We start from the raw sequence: 22,329 nt of genomic DNA, 5'->3' as shown, positions 1-22,329 counted from the left end.
ACATATAAAGGTAGTCACATTGCATCTGTCTTTCTCTGTCTGACATACTCCACTCAGCTCGATACCCTCTAGGTCCATCCTTATTGTTGCAGACCTGCAGTTTTATTTCCAGTACTGGTTAGGTGTGTGTGGCAGACACTGTTGCGTTGCCAACCCGATAACCATTTCCTCTTCCTTCCTTGCTAGTAGAAGCCGGACTGTTAGGGTGGCTCTGTGACCCCTTCCCTGTGTTACCCCCGCCTTTCTGCTCTGATCACAACCCTGTGATGATGTGATCCGAGGAACTGCAGCAGCTACCCTGTCACCATGAAGCTACAAGCCTAAGGACAAAAAGGTCACACACCAAAAGGGACAGGGTAGAGTTATGGAAATAATTCGGTTCTTAATGACGTAATTGAGCTGCCAGGCTGACTCTGGAATCGCCAACTCTTAGACCTCTTGGTGAGAAAATTAAATGCTTCCATTATTGAAGCCTCTTTAAATTCAGTATTTGGTTACTTGTAGCCCCCAAAGTCCAAAGTCATAAACCGTGCCCTTGGACATACAAGCATTGAACCGTTTAGAGCCTCAGAGCCTTTCTTGGTAATATAGACATACTTCCCTCTTGTTGAGAATTCATTTATGTAACGTATGTGTAAAGGAATGGTTCTGCCATGGCACCCTGGTGACCTCGCATGTCTCCACATGTGTAGACAAAGCTCAACCACAGTTGGACCCAAATCTTGGCAGAACATACTGGTATCCTCCCAAGAATAGGGCAAGATTGTGAACACCGTCGCAAGTTCGTTTCTCATCCTCCTTCCTCTCTTGTGGGAGGCTCCCCATCTCGTAGAAAGCTTCCATCATCTACCTCTCTGGTTCCACGGATGCACAGGACTTTCTACTTTGCCCTGCCCTTTAGGGTACAGCTCCAAGCTTCTGGGTAAACCTCCAAAAGTGCTTCGCTCCTTCACAACAGAGTGAGCCACCACCCGAGTCATCTGTCATTCAGCCCCTCTGATCCAGTGTCATCTTGAGGATCCAGGGACATGTGAAGGTGACACCATGCTGATTTGGTTTTGTTCTCTATGCTAAGTAAGAAAGTGAATCATCGTTTCGGCTTGTTGTCTCCTTACTGGTCAAATCGATGGAATGGTGGCAAGCCAGCCTTGCAGTTGCTACTGTGCTTGCCTGGCAGTGTAATGACTCCCTGTATAAATGTTAGCGAGGCATTATGGTAACACTAACAGTATTATTCTAATGATCTTACTGAACCTCAGTTTTTTCCCATACATAAAATGGGGATTACATGGGAAGGAAAGTGTTTTTCAGCTCTTAAGTGCCATTTATATATAAGACATTAATAGTAATGTTTAATTAATGCTTCTCTCAGGACACTGGAGGCATTGTTGGTATTCATGGTTTCGATTTATGGCATAAGGAAACTATAATTTAAACACCGATCTCTATAATGTTTTGTTGTAGAAGAGAATTCTATTTTCCAGAGAGCTCCAAAGCATAAGGCTTCTGACTGTCGTCGCTTTGAAAGCTTTGATCACAACTATTAGCCTTGTCTTCTGACATTAGGAGTTCTGGTTGGTTGAAACTGGACCAAGTTAAAGAAAATCAAATCCTATATGAGAAAGTAATTGATCCTCTAACCTACTTGTCTAATTCTAACACTCATTCCCAATCTCAGTAAAATCTATTCTGTCTGCCTCTTCCCAGGCAATGTACAGAGAGCTCAAATTTAAAAATTCTTTCAGGGCAACTGACCCTTATGACCAAACCAGCACGAAACATCTTTTAGATGAAATTTCTGTGAAGCAGAGCCTTGGTTTTAAAGGTGGTATTATCTACTAGAAGATAGGCTAAAAAAGAAATTACTTTTTTCTCATTTGAGCAAAGAATCTGAAATTCTAGTTCAAACAACAAAATCCCTTTTTTCCAATATTCAGAATTAGATACCTTTTCTTTACATCATTTGCACAAAGTTAATTTGTGGAATGCAATTTCTATAAAGTGGAAACCCAAAGTCCTGAGCAAAAAGGGAGAGAAGAGTTGATGGAAATAAAGTAACAGGTGGCTGGTTCTTTGAATACTGCTCTGTTTTCTGGGAAATATGTGTTCATCAGTTGTTCAACAATATGTTATCTTTATCAAGTGTATTTTGCTTGGAGACAAATGTTTATATTTTTAAAAATGTTTCTTTTTTTGCTACAAAGCCGCTTTCAGCCCAAGAATGAAAAAAAACACACATTTTTATCACTAGGAATTTGACGTTCTTCAAAGAATATTTTGTCAGCAAGAAAAGGATGCTTTTTATATCAGTGTATGCTTTTGTACCTCACAAGACAAACGCATTGGTTTTATCAATCAGACCAAAGTGAGTATTACTCATAAAATTTTCAATTCAGTAATTCATAAACTTATTTTTATATGACTAAAGTGCTCACATCAGTAGTTACCCTGTTTCCCCAAAAATAAGACCTAGCTGGACAATCAGCTCTAATGTATCTTTTGGAGTAAAAATGAATATAAGACCCGGTATTATATTGTATTGTATTGTATTACATTACATTACATTATATTATATAAGACCAGGTCTTATATTAATGTTTGCTCCAAAAGACACATTAGAGCTGACTGTCTGGCTAGGTCTTATTTTTAGGGAAACACGGTAGCTCAAATTCAACATTAAAAAGGAAGCAAATTACAGATCCAGATAGTAAAGCACTTGGTATGAAGTAAGAATCCTAGCTTTTTTTGTGTTACTGTGATTATTTAGCTTTTCTCTATTTCTCTATTACTGTAGGATATGACATTAACTGATTTTCTAATGTTAATACTATCGTTGCACTATTAGGATCTTAAGATAAAACCAGTATGTATGTATGTGTGTGTATATATATATATATATATATATATATATATATATATATATATAGTTTTTTCTTTTGTTGTGTGTGTGTATCATTTCATTTCTAGTTAAGAATTTTGCTTCTATGTTTGCGAGATGATTTGTGATTCTTCTTTCTCCTGATGTCCTTGTCGTGTTTTGGTTTGTGCTACCCTGATTAAATTGTTCCCTCTTTTTTTGATTCTCTGTGAAAGTTATATATGTTGTATATGTTCTTTGACTATCTGGAGATCATACCTTGTATATAACTAACTGCATGTGTGTGTGTATGTGAGAGAGGAGGGGGGAGAAAGGGAGAGAAGTGGCATATAATTTTCAAGGACTAGTCAACTTTTTAATGTTTGCGTATAGGTTTATTTGGGTTTCTATTATTTCTTGTCAGTGTCGATAAGTTATCTTTCAAGGAAACTGCTCATTTGTGTAAGTTTTGGCAGTTATAGGCCTAGAGGTAATCATAATATCTGGTCATTTTTTTCAATAACTGCTTTATTTGTAGGTATGTGTCCTTTACAGTTTTGATATTGTTTTGTTCTCAGTGACAGAGATTTGTCTATTTCATTAATCTTTCCAAAAAAGTAGCTGTTGACTATGTTGATCGTATTTTATCATTATTTGCTGTTTCATTATTTCTGTTCTTGTCTTTGTTTTCTTGCGTTCTCTTTGGGTTGATTTGGTTGATATTGTATAACTCTTAAGTTAGATAATTGGCTCATGAGTTTTCAGCATTTATTCTCTCACATAATTACTTAAGACCCTGTTTTCTCTCTGGATATTTGCTTTGGTTTCATTGCATTCCACAAGTTTTGAAATGTAATGGTTTCATTTGATGTGTCGTATTTGCATTCAGATCTAAAGATATTCCAATTTCCATTATGATTCCTTCTTTGAGCCAGGAGGTATTTAGAAGTATATTTTAAAGTTCCCTAATTTCTTGAGTTATAGTTATTAATCTTATTTTCCCCACGTCTATGTAAGAACATGGCCTGTACATTGGTCCTTTAAAGTTTATTGGGACTAACTTTATGGCTTATTGCCTGGTCACTTATTTTATCTGATCTGTATGCTTTCTCTAATATGTTTGGGCCACAGTTTTACGTATGTTTTTTAAATTAACCTTTTAAACTCTTGTTTCAAATCTGTACTCTCAGTGAAGACCAAGGCAAAACCTAGTGTTTGTGAAAATGTATAGCGATGGGGATTCTCATGAGAAATGTGTGCATAATATGTATGCATCGGGTACATGTGTAAGCATGCGCATAGATGTATCATTTATTATAGCTGCAGACTGGACATAACGCAAATGCTCATAAGGTGTAGCTGAATCAGTAGTTTTAGTATATTTATACAATGGCATAATATACAGCAATGCAAATGAATGACAGAGCTACATGCAACACTTCCTATAATTTTTAAAAGTAATGTGGAGAGAGTAAAGCCAGATATGAATGAATGCATAGTATATTTGGGTTTTGAAATGATCAAACAGGCAAAATGGAACTATTATTTAAAGACATATTATTCACGTGGAAAAGCTAAAAAGCAAGAAATTGGTTTTTACAAACATCACTGCAGTTTTTACTTGAGAAAGGATGGATGGACTTGTGATTTGTAAGGGATAGATGGAGTCCTCTGGGATACCAGCAAAGATTTCTGTGTTGATTTGGGTGGTGATTACATTAATATTTATGCCATTTGCTTGTAATTGCCTTGTATGCATTTTTAGTGTTCTGTTATATTTCACAATGAAAAAGTAAAATTAAATATATAATAAGACAGAAAACGAAGTGCTCTGAAAAAAGTTGAAAGCGGTATCTAAGTAACATGAAAACCTGTGTATGTATGTGTCCTATGTTACATAGAATGGTCAGAGAAGGCCTCTAAGAAGGGACTGTTTATTAGAGGCCTATAGAAAGGGAAAGCATCTTACTAACAATTGTCACCTCAATAAATTTAATAATAATAAAAAAGAAAGAAAGAAAGGGAAAGCAAAGATGAAACCAAGTGAATAGCCATTGGCAGAATGTTTCAGGCAGAGGAAATCGTGGGTGAAAATACTGAGGTGAGGTGAGAGTATGTTTGACATATTTAAGAATAAATGGCAAAGGGATCAGGGAAGCTGGAGAGTAGCAGGAAAGGGGGAAATGATAGGAGATGAGGTCAAGGGCGGAGCAAAGAGCCAGGACCAGTAGGGCCGTGCTGGCCCTGGTAGAGTATGGCCGCTCACGCTCTAAGACGAGAAGGTGTTGGAGGGTGTTAAGTAGGGGACTGATGTGATCTGACTTATTTTTAGGATTACCCTTGATAACTTGTGGAGGAAAGACTGTAGGAGAACAAGGGCAGAAGCAGCAAGACCAGTGGGAGGTTTTTTGCCCCTTGTTTTTTGTTTTGTTTTTCAATATAGAAGCTATTATAGCATGTTTTATGTTGATGAGAATAAGTGACATTCTTTGTCATTTCTAATCTGCCTTCATCCATCTTTAAGTTGTTTATTTAGTGACCTAATCCACGAAGACTTGAATTTTTGTTTTTCAAAGTTTTTAATTTTCAAATCTTTCCTTTCTGTGTTTTATTCCTTTTTAATTTCTCCAAGCAATTTAAACATACTGATTTGGCTATTTGTTGGTGTTCTGATTCCTGCTCATGGTAGCTTGTTTATAAATGTTTTTTCTAGATATTATCTCATTTAATTTCAATTATATATTTTTTTAAAATTTCAGTTTCATGGAGATATAACTGACATGTAAAATTGTAAGCTTTTTAAAATGTACCTTGTGGTGATTTGGTATACATATACATTATGAAAGTATTGCCTGCATCTAGTTTATTAACACGTCCATCACCTCATATATTTCTCTCTCTCTTTTTTTGCTTTTTGGTAAGAATATACAGTGGGTGTCAAAAAAAATGTATACAGATTTTAAGAAAGGAAAAAACTGCATTAAAATTGTAATACTCAATATATACCAATAACAAAAGATGAATACAAGTCACATTTGACTTCTGCAATGACAAGAGGTGCTCAAAGTGGTTACCATCAGTGTCCAGACACTTCTGATGATGGCGAACTACTGCTTGAGCAACGGTGACCAAAGTGTTCACTTGTATACATTTTTTTGGCACCCCCGTTATGTAAGTTCTGTCATATCTTTTTTTAATATGATTTGTGAGCTTATGTTTAGAGGGATTTGTAGAAATCACAAGAGCCCTGTTTCAAGGATGTTTGTATTCATGAAGACTCTGCACTTGTTTCTACTAATTACCCTATGGTCAAAACAAAAAACTTTTCTTGACTCCGTTACCTTAATTGCTAGTGTGGAGTTTCCCAAACCTTGGATGATTTTTCATTCAGAGACCACAAAGACAAAAAATTTCCCTTTTGTTCTTTTGGCTTGCTGGTGGACCTTTTATTAGGGTGTAATATTTAGAGAGTCTGGGCTTTAAGCAGGGATCTCAGGTCACATTTCTCACCTTGTGTGTATACCAGCCCTGGTATTCTGTTCTAGCATGGCCATTCATAGCCAAACTTCTCGGTGACTGCGAAAGGCATATATAACTCTAGTATAGCTATGGAATCAGTTTCAGCTTAGCAGTGTGTTTTTCGGCTCCCTCTGTGTGTTTGCCATATTAAAATAATAGGTAGCATTTCTTGAATGTGGATTATGTAACTGACACAGAGCTCGGCTTTTTACATGCTTTATCTCATTTGTACACCTGACAATATTATGGAGATGCACTATTACTTTCCCCTTTTTAAAGGTTGGGAAAGTGAGGGGCGGAAAAAATAACTTCACTGAGGTTAATACAGGGGTGCCAAAAAAATGTATACACATTTTAGGAAAGGAAAACTGTATTAACATTGTAATACTCAATATATACTGATAATAAAAGATGAACACAAGTCACGTTTGACTTCTGCAATTACAAGAGGTGCTCAAAGTGGTTACCATCAGCGTCCAGACACTTCTGATTATGGCGAACTACTGCTTGAGCAATGCTGACCAAAGTGTCCACTTGTATACATTTTTTTGGCACCCCTGGTATAATAGATTTTAAGTGAAATTTTGTTAATTTTTTCTCTTCTATTAGATTGTATGTAAGTAAGCCTATTGATTATTACTTTTTATAGTTTTATTAAATATAATTGGCCTAAAATAAACTGCGCCTATTTAGAGTATATGATAAATTTTGACATACACATGAAACAATGACGACCGTCAAGATAATGAACATGTACTTGACCGCCAGAAGTTTTCTCGGGCCACTTCCCTGCCATCCTCTCCCATCCCCTTCATCAGGCAACCCCTGATCAGCTTTCTGACAGTATAGATTCGTTTTTATTTCTACTAGGAATTTATATCAGTGGAATCAAATATGTACTCCTCTTCGCCTAGCTCCTTTCACTCAGCATGAAGATTTTGAGATTCATTCACGTTAGCATTCTGCTTTTTTTTCTGCCAAGTAGTTTTCCATTGTATAGATATACCAGAAACTATTTCATCCGTTCACCTGTTGATGGTCATTTGCGATGGACAGTTTGTGGCTGCTGTGAATAAAGCAGATACCAGCATTTCTAAACAAGTCTGGGCATTTGAACAGTGACTCTATGATGCATTTTTTATTTTATATTATTTCATGGTTTAATAATAATATAGAAGTTCAAATACAGGCATCTACCCTCAGGCCACTGTTTTGTTTTGTTTTTTCCTCTCTCTCTCTAAGAGATTTTGTTGAATTGAATTTCAACATTCATTTTTTTCTTCAGTGCTAATGTAATGTGGTATAATTCTGGAATCTCCTAATTACATGTTAAAGCATCTATTATGAATCATGGATGTTTTCTTGATATTAATGTTAAGTTTCTAATTTTGATGCATTACCTGGGTTGGAGAAGGAGGCGGGGTACGGAATGGGAACGTATTGCTCTATTTCTGACGGACTTGTGGTGAATTAGTGATTATGCGCTAATTGGATGGTACCGGAGTTTTCAAAATCTAATATTAATAATAACCACACACAGCAGTGATTCCAATGTTTTCCCATAGGTTAAGAAATAACTTTTTCAGAGGGTGAGAAGCAGGGGCTCCAGGCGGCCCCGGCAGGTTCCGGGGGCGGCGCCGGGAAGCTCCCCGGTGTAGGGCGCCCCGCCCGGCCCCGCGGCCCCTCCCCCGCACTCCGGGCCATGGCGGCGGCGCCCCCGGGCGGAGCGGGGCCTCGCGCTGGACCTGGCGGCCGCTGGCACGGGACGTGTTTGTGGTGCGGGCCTTCCACTCGTGCAGCGAACTGCGGGGTCGGCTCTATCTGGTAGGGGGCCTCCTGGCCGGAGGGGCGACAGAGCCGAAGGGCGACACGGTGGTCTTGGACCCGGCGGGGGGCCAGGCCGTGCGGATGAGGGCGCGGGGCGGGCCCGAAGCGCAGCCACCGGGACGCGGCGCCGCTGGGCGGGCGCTGGCTCTGCGCGGTGGGCGGCTGGGACGGGTCGCGCCGCCTGGCCACTGTGGCCATCCTGGACACAAGGCGCTGAGAGTGGGAGGTGTGGACTGCGGCCCCCGGTAACTGTCCCCCTGCCGGCCTCAGTAGTCACACCTGCACCCGCCTCTCGGAGCGAGAGCTGCGGGGGGCAGGCCGGGAGGGCGGGACCCGCACTCCGCGTCTTTATGAAGCATCTACACGTTCAGGCTGGACCCCGGCGCCCGCACCCACTGAAGAAGGCTGCCACACAGTCTCACGCTCGGGGCGTTATGCTGCCCTGCTCCGAACTCCTGGGCCCCACCCAAGTCACCAGCTGTTGCTTCTTCGGTGGTTGCAACTCTGCTGAACCAGAAGTAGCTGGGCACTCGAGCCGTGGGAAGATTAAGGCAAGTCTCCTTCTCTGGTTGGTTCCACTTCCCCTGTGCAGACCATGGGCTGAAACGCGTGGGCCATCGGACCTGCCTTTGGAATGATCAGCTTTACCTGGTTGGGGGTTTTGGTGAGGATGGCAGGACGGCTAGTGCACAGGCTTGCATCCCGGACCTCTTTATCTAAAGAATGGTGCCAAGACACACTGCCAAGCCTCTGTTTTGTTGTAAACTCATAAAGCATTATCACCTGAGCTACCTGCCTCATGTCAAATGTTTATTAAGTTTCAATCTTGAGAGTCAAAAAAAGAAAACTTTTTTCATCGTAACAGGTGAAGATTTTAAAAAGGTATCCCCTTGCCCCGCCTTTCTAAGAATTAGTACTGTTAGCAGAGGTGAAAGTTTACATCTTTGAGAGAATCTGCAATTGCATAAATAACTTCAAATAAGCGACTATCTAATGGTAAGATGACAGCTGGATTCGTGGTGTTGCTAAACGGCATATGCTGGCATTGAATAATATGCAATGAAGAAAGTTCAAAAAATATATAGGTATGTGCATTCGTCCCATTCTTTCTCAGAGGCACCTGACTATCTTAACACCAACTTCCTACATAATAAAATATTCCGTGGAAACTGAGAGTTAACAAAGGAGTCTACCTTTTCTAATCTAAGAAATGTGTATTGATTCATTAATTAAATAAACAAACGCTGTGTATTCTATATCAAGCACCAGGTATAAGGATTTGTGCTTAATATACACAACAGTCTAAGAAAGATGATTGGTTTGCTCTTCTGAAACTTTTGTTTTAGTCACAATGATAAAAGATATAAGCACTCCATAATTTATAAGGGGAAATTTCTGTCAGGCACTGGGCAATTTCGTCTACACTTTTACCTTAAAGGGATGTTTGGGACCGGGGTGGAAGGTAAGTAATTTTTTCCCATTATCCAAAATAATGTAGTTATCGCCCTTCTCAGTCTGAAATGTAGCGTAAGGACAATGTATGAGAAGGCCTGTACCCAACACCAAAAGAGTGGAAAGAATCAGTGAAGTGAATTTGTGTGGTCAAAATAAGCTAGCCCTTTTAATCTCATATTTCTAATGTATTTTTTTAATAAGAGTAAGATTTGTGAGATTTTTATTCAGGAAATATTTTTGCTAGTTATCTATATTTTGAGGATAACTTATATAGCAACTGTTATTATGGAAGCTCAATGAATACACTTTGACCTCTTTAGTAGGGGGCCTATGACTATTTATCTTCATTTCCCCAACCTGGCATGGTGCCTAGTGTTTACAGTCTTCATTTATTCTTCCATTAATTCATTCATTTACCGTTCATTTTTTCCTTTCTCAGGGAGATCCACTAAGATTCATTTTATCTGTTGTAAACTCCCATAGCACCTTATTATCCTGAACCTCCTCTCTGACTGTCATCACACTTGCAGTTGCCCCTTTACTTGTCTGCCTTACCCACTCAACTTTGAACTCCACAGGTGTACATGTTAATTAATGCTGCCATTTATTTAACACGTGGTAGTGTGCTCTGCTATTTTTTCATATCTATTATAACCAGATCAATCATAACAAAAATTCCCTTTGAGGCAGGTATTTACTGTTCCCAATTTATAGACAAGGAAACTGAATTTCACAGAGACTGATATCGATTTCATTCATTCATTTATCAATTCATTCATCAAATATTTATTACATGCCTAACAACTCTAGGCTGTACTTGTCTTAGTCTCTGGGGATACAATGGTTGAGCTAAAGCAGGCATGGTTCCTGCCTTCATATAACTTATTATTTAGTGTTAGAAACAGACTTGAAACAAATGATGAAACAAATTTCTATGAAGTTCCAGTGAGTATTACAAGACTGAAGGGTGTATTACAAAGAGTTGATGTTTACAGGGAGTTCAGTGAAATCTTTCCTAAGGGAGGGGCATGGAGTCTGTGGTTTGAAGGACATGTAAGAAATGTCACTTTCAGACATGAATGAAAAAAAAAATTCTAGGTGGAGGGAACAATATGAGCAAATACCAAAGTGGCTTTAGTAAAGATTGAAATGAAACAGACAACAGGATAATCAACGAGTCGGACATTTGGAGAATGAATTTACAAATAAATCGGATGGATAAGTTTACATATACCACAGGTAAAATTTACAGGCATTTTGAAGCTATGATATAACTAGCACAATATGTTTCTATGCTTTTGTTGTAAAAAATGAGGATATCCTATCAATTCAGTACAACATACCTAGAAACTGAGTGTGGCTGTCAATAATATGGACTAAGCTACTATAAACCAAAAAAAATCCTAGTGAATTGTTAAATAAAGAATTAGAGTTGGTACAATCAAAATTGAGTGTGCATTGACATTCTAGACTTGCTGTCTCACTTAAGCAATATTTGTTAATGAACTTTCCCACTTAGTAGAGAAAAGGTCCTTTATTTTCAATTTTAAATGTGATCTCAATTGTTGCTTGCCATTCTTTAGTTTTCCCTTCCCTCCTACTTGGAAGGCTATGTGACAACAAGTCCTATTACATTAGAAATTCCAAGGAGTAGGTGTCTAGGCAACAGAGTGGAAAATAAATGAAGAACTATATCGAACTGTCTTTTTGCTGCTTTCAATCTATAATTTACGTTAACATGGCTATTCATCATGAATTTATCTATGCAATGGATGTAACAGGCAAGGATCACTGATAAGGGCTTGGTGAATGCATTTCAGTTGCCTTTCTTATGTTCATGTGCATATTCACAGTTGTATATTCGGCTACAAAGTGGGCTGCTCCACACAGGTTGAATTTGTGTGTGCACACAACTACGTGTGCTCTTCTATAGCAACGATATTAAAATACATAAGTGTGGTGTTTTGTAGTTATTGTAAATACTATCATTCATTCCTTTCAATGTGACTAATTGCAGATTAGGAAACTGAGGCCAACATGAGTAATCAATGCACATCTGCTATGTTCCAGATACAGTACCAGTCCCTTAGGCTGACAGTTTATTATGTAATGCACCCAGTTGCCCTGGTGAGGTAGGTTATTATCTCTCTTTTCCTGATGATGAAAATGTGACTCATAGAGGTTAAAGATTTTTCAGCTATGTCCTAGTTAGTTGATAAGGTTGGATTAAAATACAGGTGTGTGTGCTGCCAAAGCTTATACGAGTATATACCATGCTGTCTTAGAAAACTCACGTTATTCTTCGTACAGCAGAATAGTAAGCAAGGGTGCGGGGACTAAAGCCACACGTGTTGATGCCGCTTAGATTTATTTGGCAAATAGAGTGCATGTGACAAGATGCATTAGATCTCTTATTAAATTACAATACCAATTTGAGAAGAAAATGATACATTTAAAATTGTCAGGTTTAAATTATTTTGAATGTAAACATTAAAGTGTTACATCTGGATTTCAAAGGAAATCTAGTTAAAATTATCACACACGCTTCTGAGTTTCCTTTGGTTTATTAGGTATTAAATGTTGGCTTTTGGTTTGGAAATATTTCATTGGAAGTTAAATACGCTTCCTGTTTTAGGTAATGTATATGGAACTCCTCCATCGCAGCTCTGTGTATTAGCTGTTCTATGCCCAAAAGTGACCATTTCATGTTATTGCCCATGATGCAATTTTAAATGTAAACTGTTGATTTGAATGAATAATGTCAATTACTTAAATTGATGAAATAACATTACATAACCATTCTCCTTGATTAATATGCATTAACCATTTATCACTGATGTAAACTACATCATACTTTCCCCATAGACATTGTTTTGTGCTGATGGGATTTTTTTTTCCCCTCTGATCATTAGTCTTATGTTGAAACCAATATCATTTTCCATTGCATTTTTCAACAGAAACGCCTGTACTTATGCAGAAAAAAACCTGCTGGCTTAAGGTAGGTGCTCATTTTGAGGGGAGCTAATGTTAACATCTTTCCTTTTAAAGCAAAACATTAGGGAATACTTAAGGAGCGTTTGGTAATACACACATTGGAAAATTCAGTAGCCATTATAGTTTTGATGATGTGGCAAATTGAAGAAAGTTGAAAATCAGAAACAAAATTGTATTTCAGGTAGATCTCAACCTAGTTACAAATATGTATATAAGGAAAGAGTAGACAGAAATCAGAACTATGGGTGATTTTTATTCTATATATTATACTTAATTTTCTAATGAAATAAACATTGTAGTGAACTTAGTTTTAAAAATATGGCAACTAGGGAAATCTGAGAATACTGAGCATGACTTGATAGCCAAGAATATGGGTTTTGCTTTAATAGAGTATTAGTACTAAGGTTCTCACTGGAGAACCTTCTGTCTCTCTCTTCTCTCTTCTCTCTCTCTCTCCCTCCGTCCCTCTCTCCCTCCCTCCTTCCCTCCCTCCCTCCTTCTCCCCATGTTTATTTCATTCTTTGAAATACTTTTATGTAAACTGATTCCATAAATTATATCCTGATCTTTTCTGCAGGAACAGTAATTATCCATAGGTTGACTCTCCTTTCTCTGTCTTCACCCACTTCTGTAATCTTCCCAAATGTCATACTCTTTTTTTAGTTTATTTTATTATTTTTATTTTTCAACTACACTTGACACTCAACATTACTTTATATTGGTTTCAAGTGTACACCGAAGTGGTTAGATATTATATAATTTATGAAGTTATCCCCCCTATTAGTTTGTACCCACCTGGCACTACCGTGTTTCCCCAAAATTAAGACCTAGCTGGACAATCAGCTCTAATGCGTCTTTTGGGGCAAAAATTAACATAAGACCCAGTTTTATTTTACTATAATATAAGACAAGGTATAATATAATATAATATAATACCGGGTCTTATTTTAATTTTTGCTCCAAAAGACACATTAGAGCTGATTGTCTGGCTAGGTCTTATTTTTGGGGAAACAGGGTATACATAGTTGTTGCAACATTATTGACTGTATTCCTTATGCTGTACTCTACATCCTGTGACTGTTTTGTAACTGCCAATTTGTACTTCTTAATCCCTTCACCTTTTTCTCTCAATCCCTCAATCCCCCTCCTTTCTGCCACCCCATAAATCCAGTACCCATCTGACACCACGCATAGTTATTACAATATTATTGACTGTATTCCTTATGCTGTACCCTACATCCCCAAGACTACTGTGTAACAGCCAATTTGTACTTTTTAATCCCTTCCCATTTTTAACTCACCCCCTCAACCCCCCTCCCATCTGGCAACCATCAAAATGTTCTCTGTATGAGTGTGTTTGTTTCATTTGTTTATTTCATTCTTTAGATTCCAGTTATAAGTGAAGTCATATTACATTTGTCTTTCTCTGTCTGACTTACTACACACTCAGCCCAACACCCTCTAGGTCCGTCCATGTTATTGCAAATGGTAAGACTGCATTCTGTGTTATTGCAGAGTAATTAATACTCCATTGTATATGTGTACCACAATTTCTTTACCCAGTCGTGTATAGATGGGCACTTAGGTTACTTCCATATCTTGCTTATTGCAAATAATGCTGTAGTGCACATAGGGGTGCAGATATCTTTTCAAATTAGTATTTTGGATTTCTTCAGATACATACCCAGATGTGGAATTGCTAGGTCATAAGGTAGTTATATTTTTAATTTTTTGAGGAACCTCTGTACTGTTTCCCATAGTGGCTGCACCAATTTGCAATCCCACCAACAATGCACCAGGGTTCCCTTTTCTCCACATCCTCGCCAACACTTGTTTGTTGATTTATTGATGATAGCCATTCTGACAGGTGTGAGGTGATACCTCACTGGGCAAACCTGACACTTCTTAATTCCAAAATCTGGGTCATCAAATTGTTCAATTTTAAGCTTCTTGAGGGGGTGGGGGGAACGGTGTTTTATTCCATACTGTAGACCAGTGGTTCTCAATAGGGGATGATTTTGTGCCTCGGGACATTTAGCAATGCCTAGAGACGTTTCTGGTTATCAGCAGCCAGGAGTGTAGGGTCACCCTGGCACCCACTAGGGAGAGAGCACGGATGCTGTTCCATATGTTCCAGTGCCCAGGACAGTCCGCCAATAAAACCAAATCGCAGCCCAAACTCTCAGTAGTTGCAGACCGAGAAACCCTGCTCCATACCTTGTCTCGTACTGATTGATTGTCGAATTGAAAAGTGTGGCTTCTGTTTCACAGAATCATTTTTATTGAATGAAAAAGTTGAGAACAGCCTTTCCGTGCTGGATTTACCAGAATGTAATCTTCAGACCTACTTGGTAGCACCACTGTTGGCTACCCCAACTCTTTTAGGTAATAAATATGCAAAACAGCTTGACCTGACTCCCGTACATCACGCTAGGGACATACATTTTCTCCACCATCCCGCCAGTGCTCACCAGACACTTTAGTATCCACACTATTAAGCATTTTAAGACAATTCAAACAGTTAAATGCAGCCACCACCGACAACTGTGTTTAAAGTTCATTTTCAATGTTCTAGCAAAGTGACTATCTGAGTAGCAAGAGCCCGCTGAGGCGGCAGCACCTGCCCATGGATGCAGGGTGCCCTGGCCCTTGCTGGTCGTGACAGGGGTTAGCAGACACTGGGGAATCTGCTCACACTCACCTCGGTAACACCCATGAACTTACAGGGACCAAAGACAAAATGCTGGCGCAGCTGCGATGATAAAAAAAATAAAAATTAAAAGAACGCACTCCGTAGGCAATGGGATACACTTTACCAGAAGTTCCTGTCAATCGGTGCGTTGAAAGTTCTGAGCAGCTAAGGTCTGACTCCTATCCCTACCTCTCTGTCCTACATCCATCGACTGTAGTGTGTGGCTTGATGAATGGGATTGTCCTAAAGTTCAAAATGTCACTGGTTGTGCAAAAGTTCTGCCTGTGTAATAAAACACAAACCCTTTAGACTGGAATTTAAGGCCATTAAGAATCTGGCCTCTTCACATTTCCCTCAGCCCACGTTATGCTTGAGTCATTTTACGTGGCCACACCAAGCCTCCTTTCCTGACTCTCTCTTCTACTTAGCCTACTTCTCAACCAGGTTTCTCTCAACAGGAAGTACCCACCCACCATCCCACGCTCTGGCACTCTTATTCTTGATGAATCCATTAGAGCAAAGTGCTGTACTATTAGTCCTTTTAATGGCGATCTTAACACAGGAGGCACTCAGGCATTGAATTTTTCTTTTTTTGTGCAACATTGTCAACTAGAATACAGTTCTTTCTTTAAAAAATGTTTTTAATTTTTATTTTTCAATTCCAGTTGACATTCAGTATTATTTTATATTAGTTTCAGGTGTACAGCGTAGTGGTTAGACATTTATATAATTTATATAGTGATTCCCTGGTTAGTCTAGTACCCACCTGGCACCATACCTAGTTATTACCATATCATTGACTACATTCCCTATGCTGTACTTTACATCCCCATGACTACTTTGTAACAACCACTTTGTACTCCTCAATCCCTTTGCCTTTTTCAGCCAGGACCCCACCCCCCTCCCCTCTAGCAACCATCAGTTTGTTCTCTGCATCTATGAGTCTGTTTCTGTTTTGTTTCCTCTTGTCATATTATTTTCCCTGTAATAGGCCCCTGCATTTTTTTGCTTCTCAGGCTTATTTCCACATGACTAATTCAAATGTTTACAGTGATAATTTTGGTTAATACTAAATCTTACACAATTTTAAATTCTTTCATGGTATTTACAATTTATCCACGTTTACTACTTGTCCAGTATCTTGGGCATCTTAATCCATTGTCTCATCTCATTTCCTAGCTCTTCCTTTTGAGAATAGACACTTTCTTCTATTTAACTGAAAACCAAGAGCAGCATTGTATTTCTTTGTTTCTCTTTCATGTTTTCAAATTTGATGCTCTTCAGACTTTTAGTTCAAAAGAACAAACTGAATAAAGGTGCTTAACTCTTCTCCTCCCCCAATTCCTATTAAACTTAAAAAAGAATCTAAAATTAAGAAAAAATGCCAGGGATATAAACTAGAGAGAAAGATATTATCTACAAGTAGGTACCATTGATTATTTCCTTCAGAATACAGTACAGAAGATAAAAGATTGAGAGGAGAGCACTGCAGCCCCTGAGAGTTTCAATGCTGAGTCTGCCTAGAGAGTAAGTGAACACAATACTAGGCAGAGCCCTGAAAAGGTCTCACCCCAGATTTGCAGGGCCTAGAGGGGAGGGCGGAGCCCTGGGTCGTCTGTGGGATCCATATCCAGTCCATCAGTGCACTAATGCGAGCTCTGAGACTGAGCAGCCATGTGAGTTACAGAATGCAACCACTACTCCAACTACCAGAAAGCTCCCAAAGAAAGGCACAGACTGTACATCCTATTCGTTTTGAGTGCTCAGCTTAAATACCGCTTTCCTGGGGTGGGTGTCTTTGACCTCTTGACTGACTGCTAGAAGCAAGCAGCAGGAAGCGTAATCCAGAGGCAGGGAGAGGAACTCGGAGGTGGTCCCCTGGCCTGTCCGCCCAGCCTCATCTAACGGCGCTCTTCTACTTGTACTTGTGGATTTTTGAGAAGCCTTTCTGACTCCCTCAGTTCCTTGAGAATACCAAGTCGTTTTCCAGCCGAGGACCTTCCCCTTGCCCTTCCACCTATCTGGAGCACTCTTTCCTCCTCTTGTTTTCCAAGCTTTTAATCGTTTTATAAATCTCAATTTAATGTCACGGACTCACCAAGAAATAGCCCACCTGCCCAATCTCAAGCGTGCTCCCTAAATCTAGGATTCTCCTGAAGATAACCAACCCTATTTCATTCATTCACCACATTTCTAGCAATTGATAGTTGTTTATGTAGGTATTTGTTAAGTGACTGCCTTCTCTATGAGGCTATAAGCTTTATGAGGGCAGTGGTCATATCTGTCTTATCACTCTGTCTATAGCATATGGCACGATGTCTAGTAGGTACTGAATAAATATTTGTTAAATGAATAAATGGTTCATTCAATTCAATGGTAGAGTTCGTTGACACATGTTGGACTCCAACTGTTGTTCTCTTATTGCTTCAAATAGAAAAGAGGCCCTCAGATTTGGCAAATCAATAAATTATATTTGGCAAATGATAAAGAAATAAAATTATAAATAAAATGAAAAATTTCCCTTTTCTCTTCAGATACACCCAATCTATCGGAGAAGGATTCATAAAATCTGAGACAGAATCTATCACAGATTCGATCCCTCCCCTTAAATTAATTCCCTGGTCAAGCTGATTTCACAGTGAATTATTTCAAATATTTAAAGGTCTGATAGTCCTGATACCAGTTAAACTGTTCCAAAGCATAGAAAGAGAATGAGCTCTGCCGATTTTTTTTTTAAGAAATTGGCAAAACGCTGAACTCAAAAATAGCAGACAAGAAGAGAATCCCAGAAGATTTTAATATATAAATCCTAAATAAAGTATTAGTCAGAGAAGCCAGTGATGCATTAAAAGATTAATTTACCACAGCTAAACAAGATTTATTCAGAATGTAGGGATTATTTGATACTGGGAAAGTATTAATATATTTATGTAATTTACCATATTAACAAGTCAATTCAGATTTTTTCATTGTTGGTGATATAGGAATACATGAACGCTTCCTTAACATGCTCAGTTGTGAAATGCTGGAAACATTTGCAGTAAAATCAGAAATGAGGCAATGATGCCAATGTTTCCTGAAAAGTTCTAAAAGTAGTAGTCAATGTAAATAGACAAGAAAATACAATAGCAGGTAAACATATTACAAAAGAGAGCAGAAAATAAGTGTCATGTATCGATGATAAGACTATATACTTGCTAATCCAAGATATAAATCAACAGGAAAACTGCTAGAGACAAAAAGAGAATTTAATATGTTGGTTGATCACAAAGTTAACATATTAATATAAAAATCAGTAGCTTTCCTATATACAAATGGTAACTATTTAGAAAATACAATGGAAGGACAGATGCTTTTTCCCATAACAACAAAATAATACGATAGAAAGGAATAATATTAACACAAATTATACAGAACCTATAGAGAAAATGCACCTAGCAATGGATTTGTAATTAAATCAGCAAAAATAAAACCATTTGGAAATTTGGAAACTTTTTAAATAACTCTTGGAATAAAGAAGTAACCCAAATTTTAATCTCTGACTTTATAGGAAATCACAGGAATTAATCACATCGCAGTTTAAACCATGGGGAATGTGTCCAATTCTGTAGTTAAAGAAAACCCGATGCCTTTAAATGTTCTTATTTTAATGCAAGAAGACTTGAAAATAAAGTAACCATTCAATTCAAAATGCTAGGACAGAAAATAAACTTAAGGATAGCAAGAAGTAAGACTTGCAAAAGAGACCAGAGCAGTTCATTAAATTTACTAAAATTGTGGGATCACTAAATAAAGGGATTTAGGTTTTGAAAATAGCAAAGAAATACAAATTAATAAGTTTAAAGAAGAAATAAAAATGAAAGAGTAGAGCTATATAAGATTTGTCAATTTTTTAAAGGTTGGTATTACAGCCACAAGTAAAATATGATAATAAGTTTGTACTATTCTAGGCTGATAAATTTGAAAGCTCTGATTAAAGGGGTTATTTTCTCAACAAATATATATTTCCCCAAATGGTTCAGGAGACTTTCAGCCAAGGTTATCCTATAAGTCTGTGCTTTTATTTTCTCTTCTGCTTCAAATACATTTTTCTACAGAAATATTTTTTATGGAATCGTGTGTAATACATTCTTCACTTTTTAAAATGGCATGATGTAAATTGGATATATAAGCAGTTCAATAGAATGTAGCCACTATTCTTACAGATTAAATATCTTGATTTAAGAATAAATGAAAACCAGGGTGTTTCTCTTAATGACAGTAAAAGTCTAAATACGCAGGGACAGTTTCGTTAAGTGTAAAATTTTAACTCCAAAGTAAGTCAGTAACACGGTGTTCATCAATACACAAATTTAAAAGCTACCAACCATGCAAATTTTATTTTCCTAATATCTCTATAGAATTATTCCCTTTTTGCAATTGTACAGAGTATCTTTTTTCTTGAGTTCTCCATCTCATAACAGAGATTAGGCACATTCAATGAGCCTATTTTATCATTGACAGGATACATATTTTTTACGTGAGCCCTGCTCTACATGTGCATATGATCTTTGCAGTTTATGGTCTGATCAGATGGGTTAGTCATATTAACTGAGGCTCTGAGGGAGCAGTTTTACTGTTGCTTATAAATATTCAGGGTTCTAGATCTCGGGCCCGAGGAACTTTTCTTCAAAGGTGTGTTCTTGAGCTCTGTCCCTTTTGTGTCATCCAAGAAGCCTATTTCTTTTTCTCTTTATCTTCTAAGTTCTCTGTTAGCTTCTTTCTCCAACTGTGACTTGTCCACACACACACACACACACACACACACAGTAAATCTTAAAAATTATTCCGGAATCAAAAGAACTGAGAACTCCTCTGTTTCTTTCCTGTTACATATAGAAATTTAAATCTAAATGTCCTTTATTTTTTCTTATTTGAGTACAAATTTTAGGAACATAAAACTAATCACAAAATCACAAAAATAGACCAATCCTAACTTTCTGGGAGAACTGACCCAATCTTTAATACTTTCTCTTCTCGACCCCTCAAACCTCCCCTTTCCGTCACCAATAAAGACTATTGCATGGACTTAATAAATGAAAGAAGTGGAGTGTTTCGTTGTCATTGTCTTCCATGCAATGTTGACATATCTATTCAAATATGTGTGTACTCTTACTTCAAATAATGTTTCATTTGGTAGGAGAAATTCATAAATATATAATACAGAGACTGTGTGGTAGGCAAAATGATGGCTCCCCAAATATGTCTGTAATCTAATCCCTGTAACCTGTAAATATGTCAATTTACATGACAAAAAGGACTTCATACATAATGGAATCACACATATGTGTGATTTAATGAACAGATGTAATTAAGTTTACAGATGTTAAGTTACAGACATTCAGATAGGGACATTATCTGTTATTCAGATGGGGCCAGTCTACTCACACGAGCCCTTAGAAGCAGAGAACACTAGAGACAATAGAGGTGAGACAAAAGGGAAAAAAATCAGAGAGATTGTGAGAGCTTGAGCCACATAGAAGGTGCTAGAAGAAGGACCACAAGTCTAGGAATGTGCTTGGTCTTCAGAAGCCGAGAAGGACGTTCAGCCAACAGCCATCGAGTTGGGGACCTCAGTACAAACACAATACAAGGAACTGGGTTCTGCTGACAGACTCGATGAACTTGGGAACAGAATCTTCCCCAGAGCCCCCAGCAGGAAACAAAGACTTGCTGATACCTCGGTTTTAGCGTAAGGAGACCCAAGTCAAACTTCTTTCCTATAGAAGTTGTCATTTTCAGCTAATTTGTTACAGCAGCAATAGAAAACAAATTTAGACAGCATCCTATCACAATTCTATGAACAACAACCATTAAAAGCATGTTTAACATTTTTCTGCACTAAATAAAGAACGGTAAGGTTTGCCTTTTCTTCTGGAGTCATTTGCGATGTATGCTGCAGCCATAGAAAGGCAGGGAAGCAGGGACAGGCTCTCAGCTCCAGGGCAAAAGTGGAAGAGGTATTTAAGAATTTACTGACACCTCATTTACAAAACGTACTCAGGATAAGGGTGTATTTAGTGATGTTCTTGCCCCGGAGCCAGATATTTAGAATATTTCATGTTAGCTCTCATAATTATGATGCCATCACCTTGAGTCATTGGAATAATTTACAACTTGCTGCAATTTACAATAAGCCACACACATATATGTATATATATATATTTCTTACCCTGTTTTGCTTCTCAGAAGAACTGTGGGAGATAGATCAGATGGATAGCAACCTTCTTTTAGAAAGTCAGGTGCAGATAGGTTAAATGTTTTGTTAGAGGATCATAGAAATAGTAAATGTCAGAGCAAGGATTTAAACTGCCTTCTGCAAGCCTTCAGTGGTCTCTATCCATCCTCCCTTACAGATGAGTTGAGAAGCACTGGAGAGGGCTGTCCGGATTTCTCAGTAATCTGGTTTGAAGCAGCTTGCTTTTTCCCCTCTTTTTTTTCCCCCCACTCTTTATCTTTTAATCTTTGATCAATCAATATAACTACAACTCAATCCCTGTCCAAATGCATAGCTCCACATTTTGTGAAGGGAAATACTGAAATTACAAAGGATTTCAAGTGTTCTTTTCTGATTTTCCTAAAAATAGAAAGAAAAGTACTTTTTTTTTTTTTTTTCACTGAAAAGGGTCTCTAAAGAAAAGTTCCCCTCTTCACATACCACTGTAAATATTTTTGGTGTCTTAGTGTTTGTCAGTATTACTTGCTGCTATTGGATATATATGCTTTCTAGGATAAAGCACTAGAGAGTTAGACCAATAGCAAGGTCCCAAAAATAAGACCTAGCCGGACAATCAGCTCTAATGCGTCTTTTGGAGCAAAAATTAATATAAGACCGGGTCTTATATGATGTATAATATAATATAATATATAATACGGAGGATGGATAGGAGTTAGTCAAGTGGGGAACAGACGAAAAGAAAGGACACTAATCTGATGGTCTTGGCCA

At 38.0% G+C, this 22,329-nt stretch overlaps 1 pseudogene; it reads left to right on the top strand.

Annotated features, from left to right (window-relative positions):
• Window positions 1-8,078: 8,078 nt before the first annotated feature.
• On the top strand, window positions 8,079-9,452 carry LOC109461242 (kelch domain-containing protein 9 pseudogene; annotated as a pseudogene).
• Window positions 9,453-22,329: the final 12,877 nt, after the last annotated feature.

This window comes from Rhinolophus sinicus, chromosome 18, assembly GCF_057876585.1.
Source record: "Rhinolophus sinicus isolate RSI-liver-muscle chromosome 18, RSI-T2T, whole genome shotgun sequence".
In the NCBI taxonomy this organism is placed as follows: Eukaryota; Metazoa; Chordata; class Mammalia; order Chiroptera; family Rhinolophidae; genus Rhinolophus; species Rhinolophus sinicus.
This window is presented reverse-complemented; position numbering and strand designations above follow the sequence as displayed.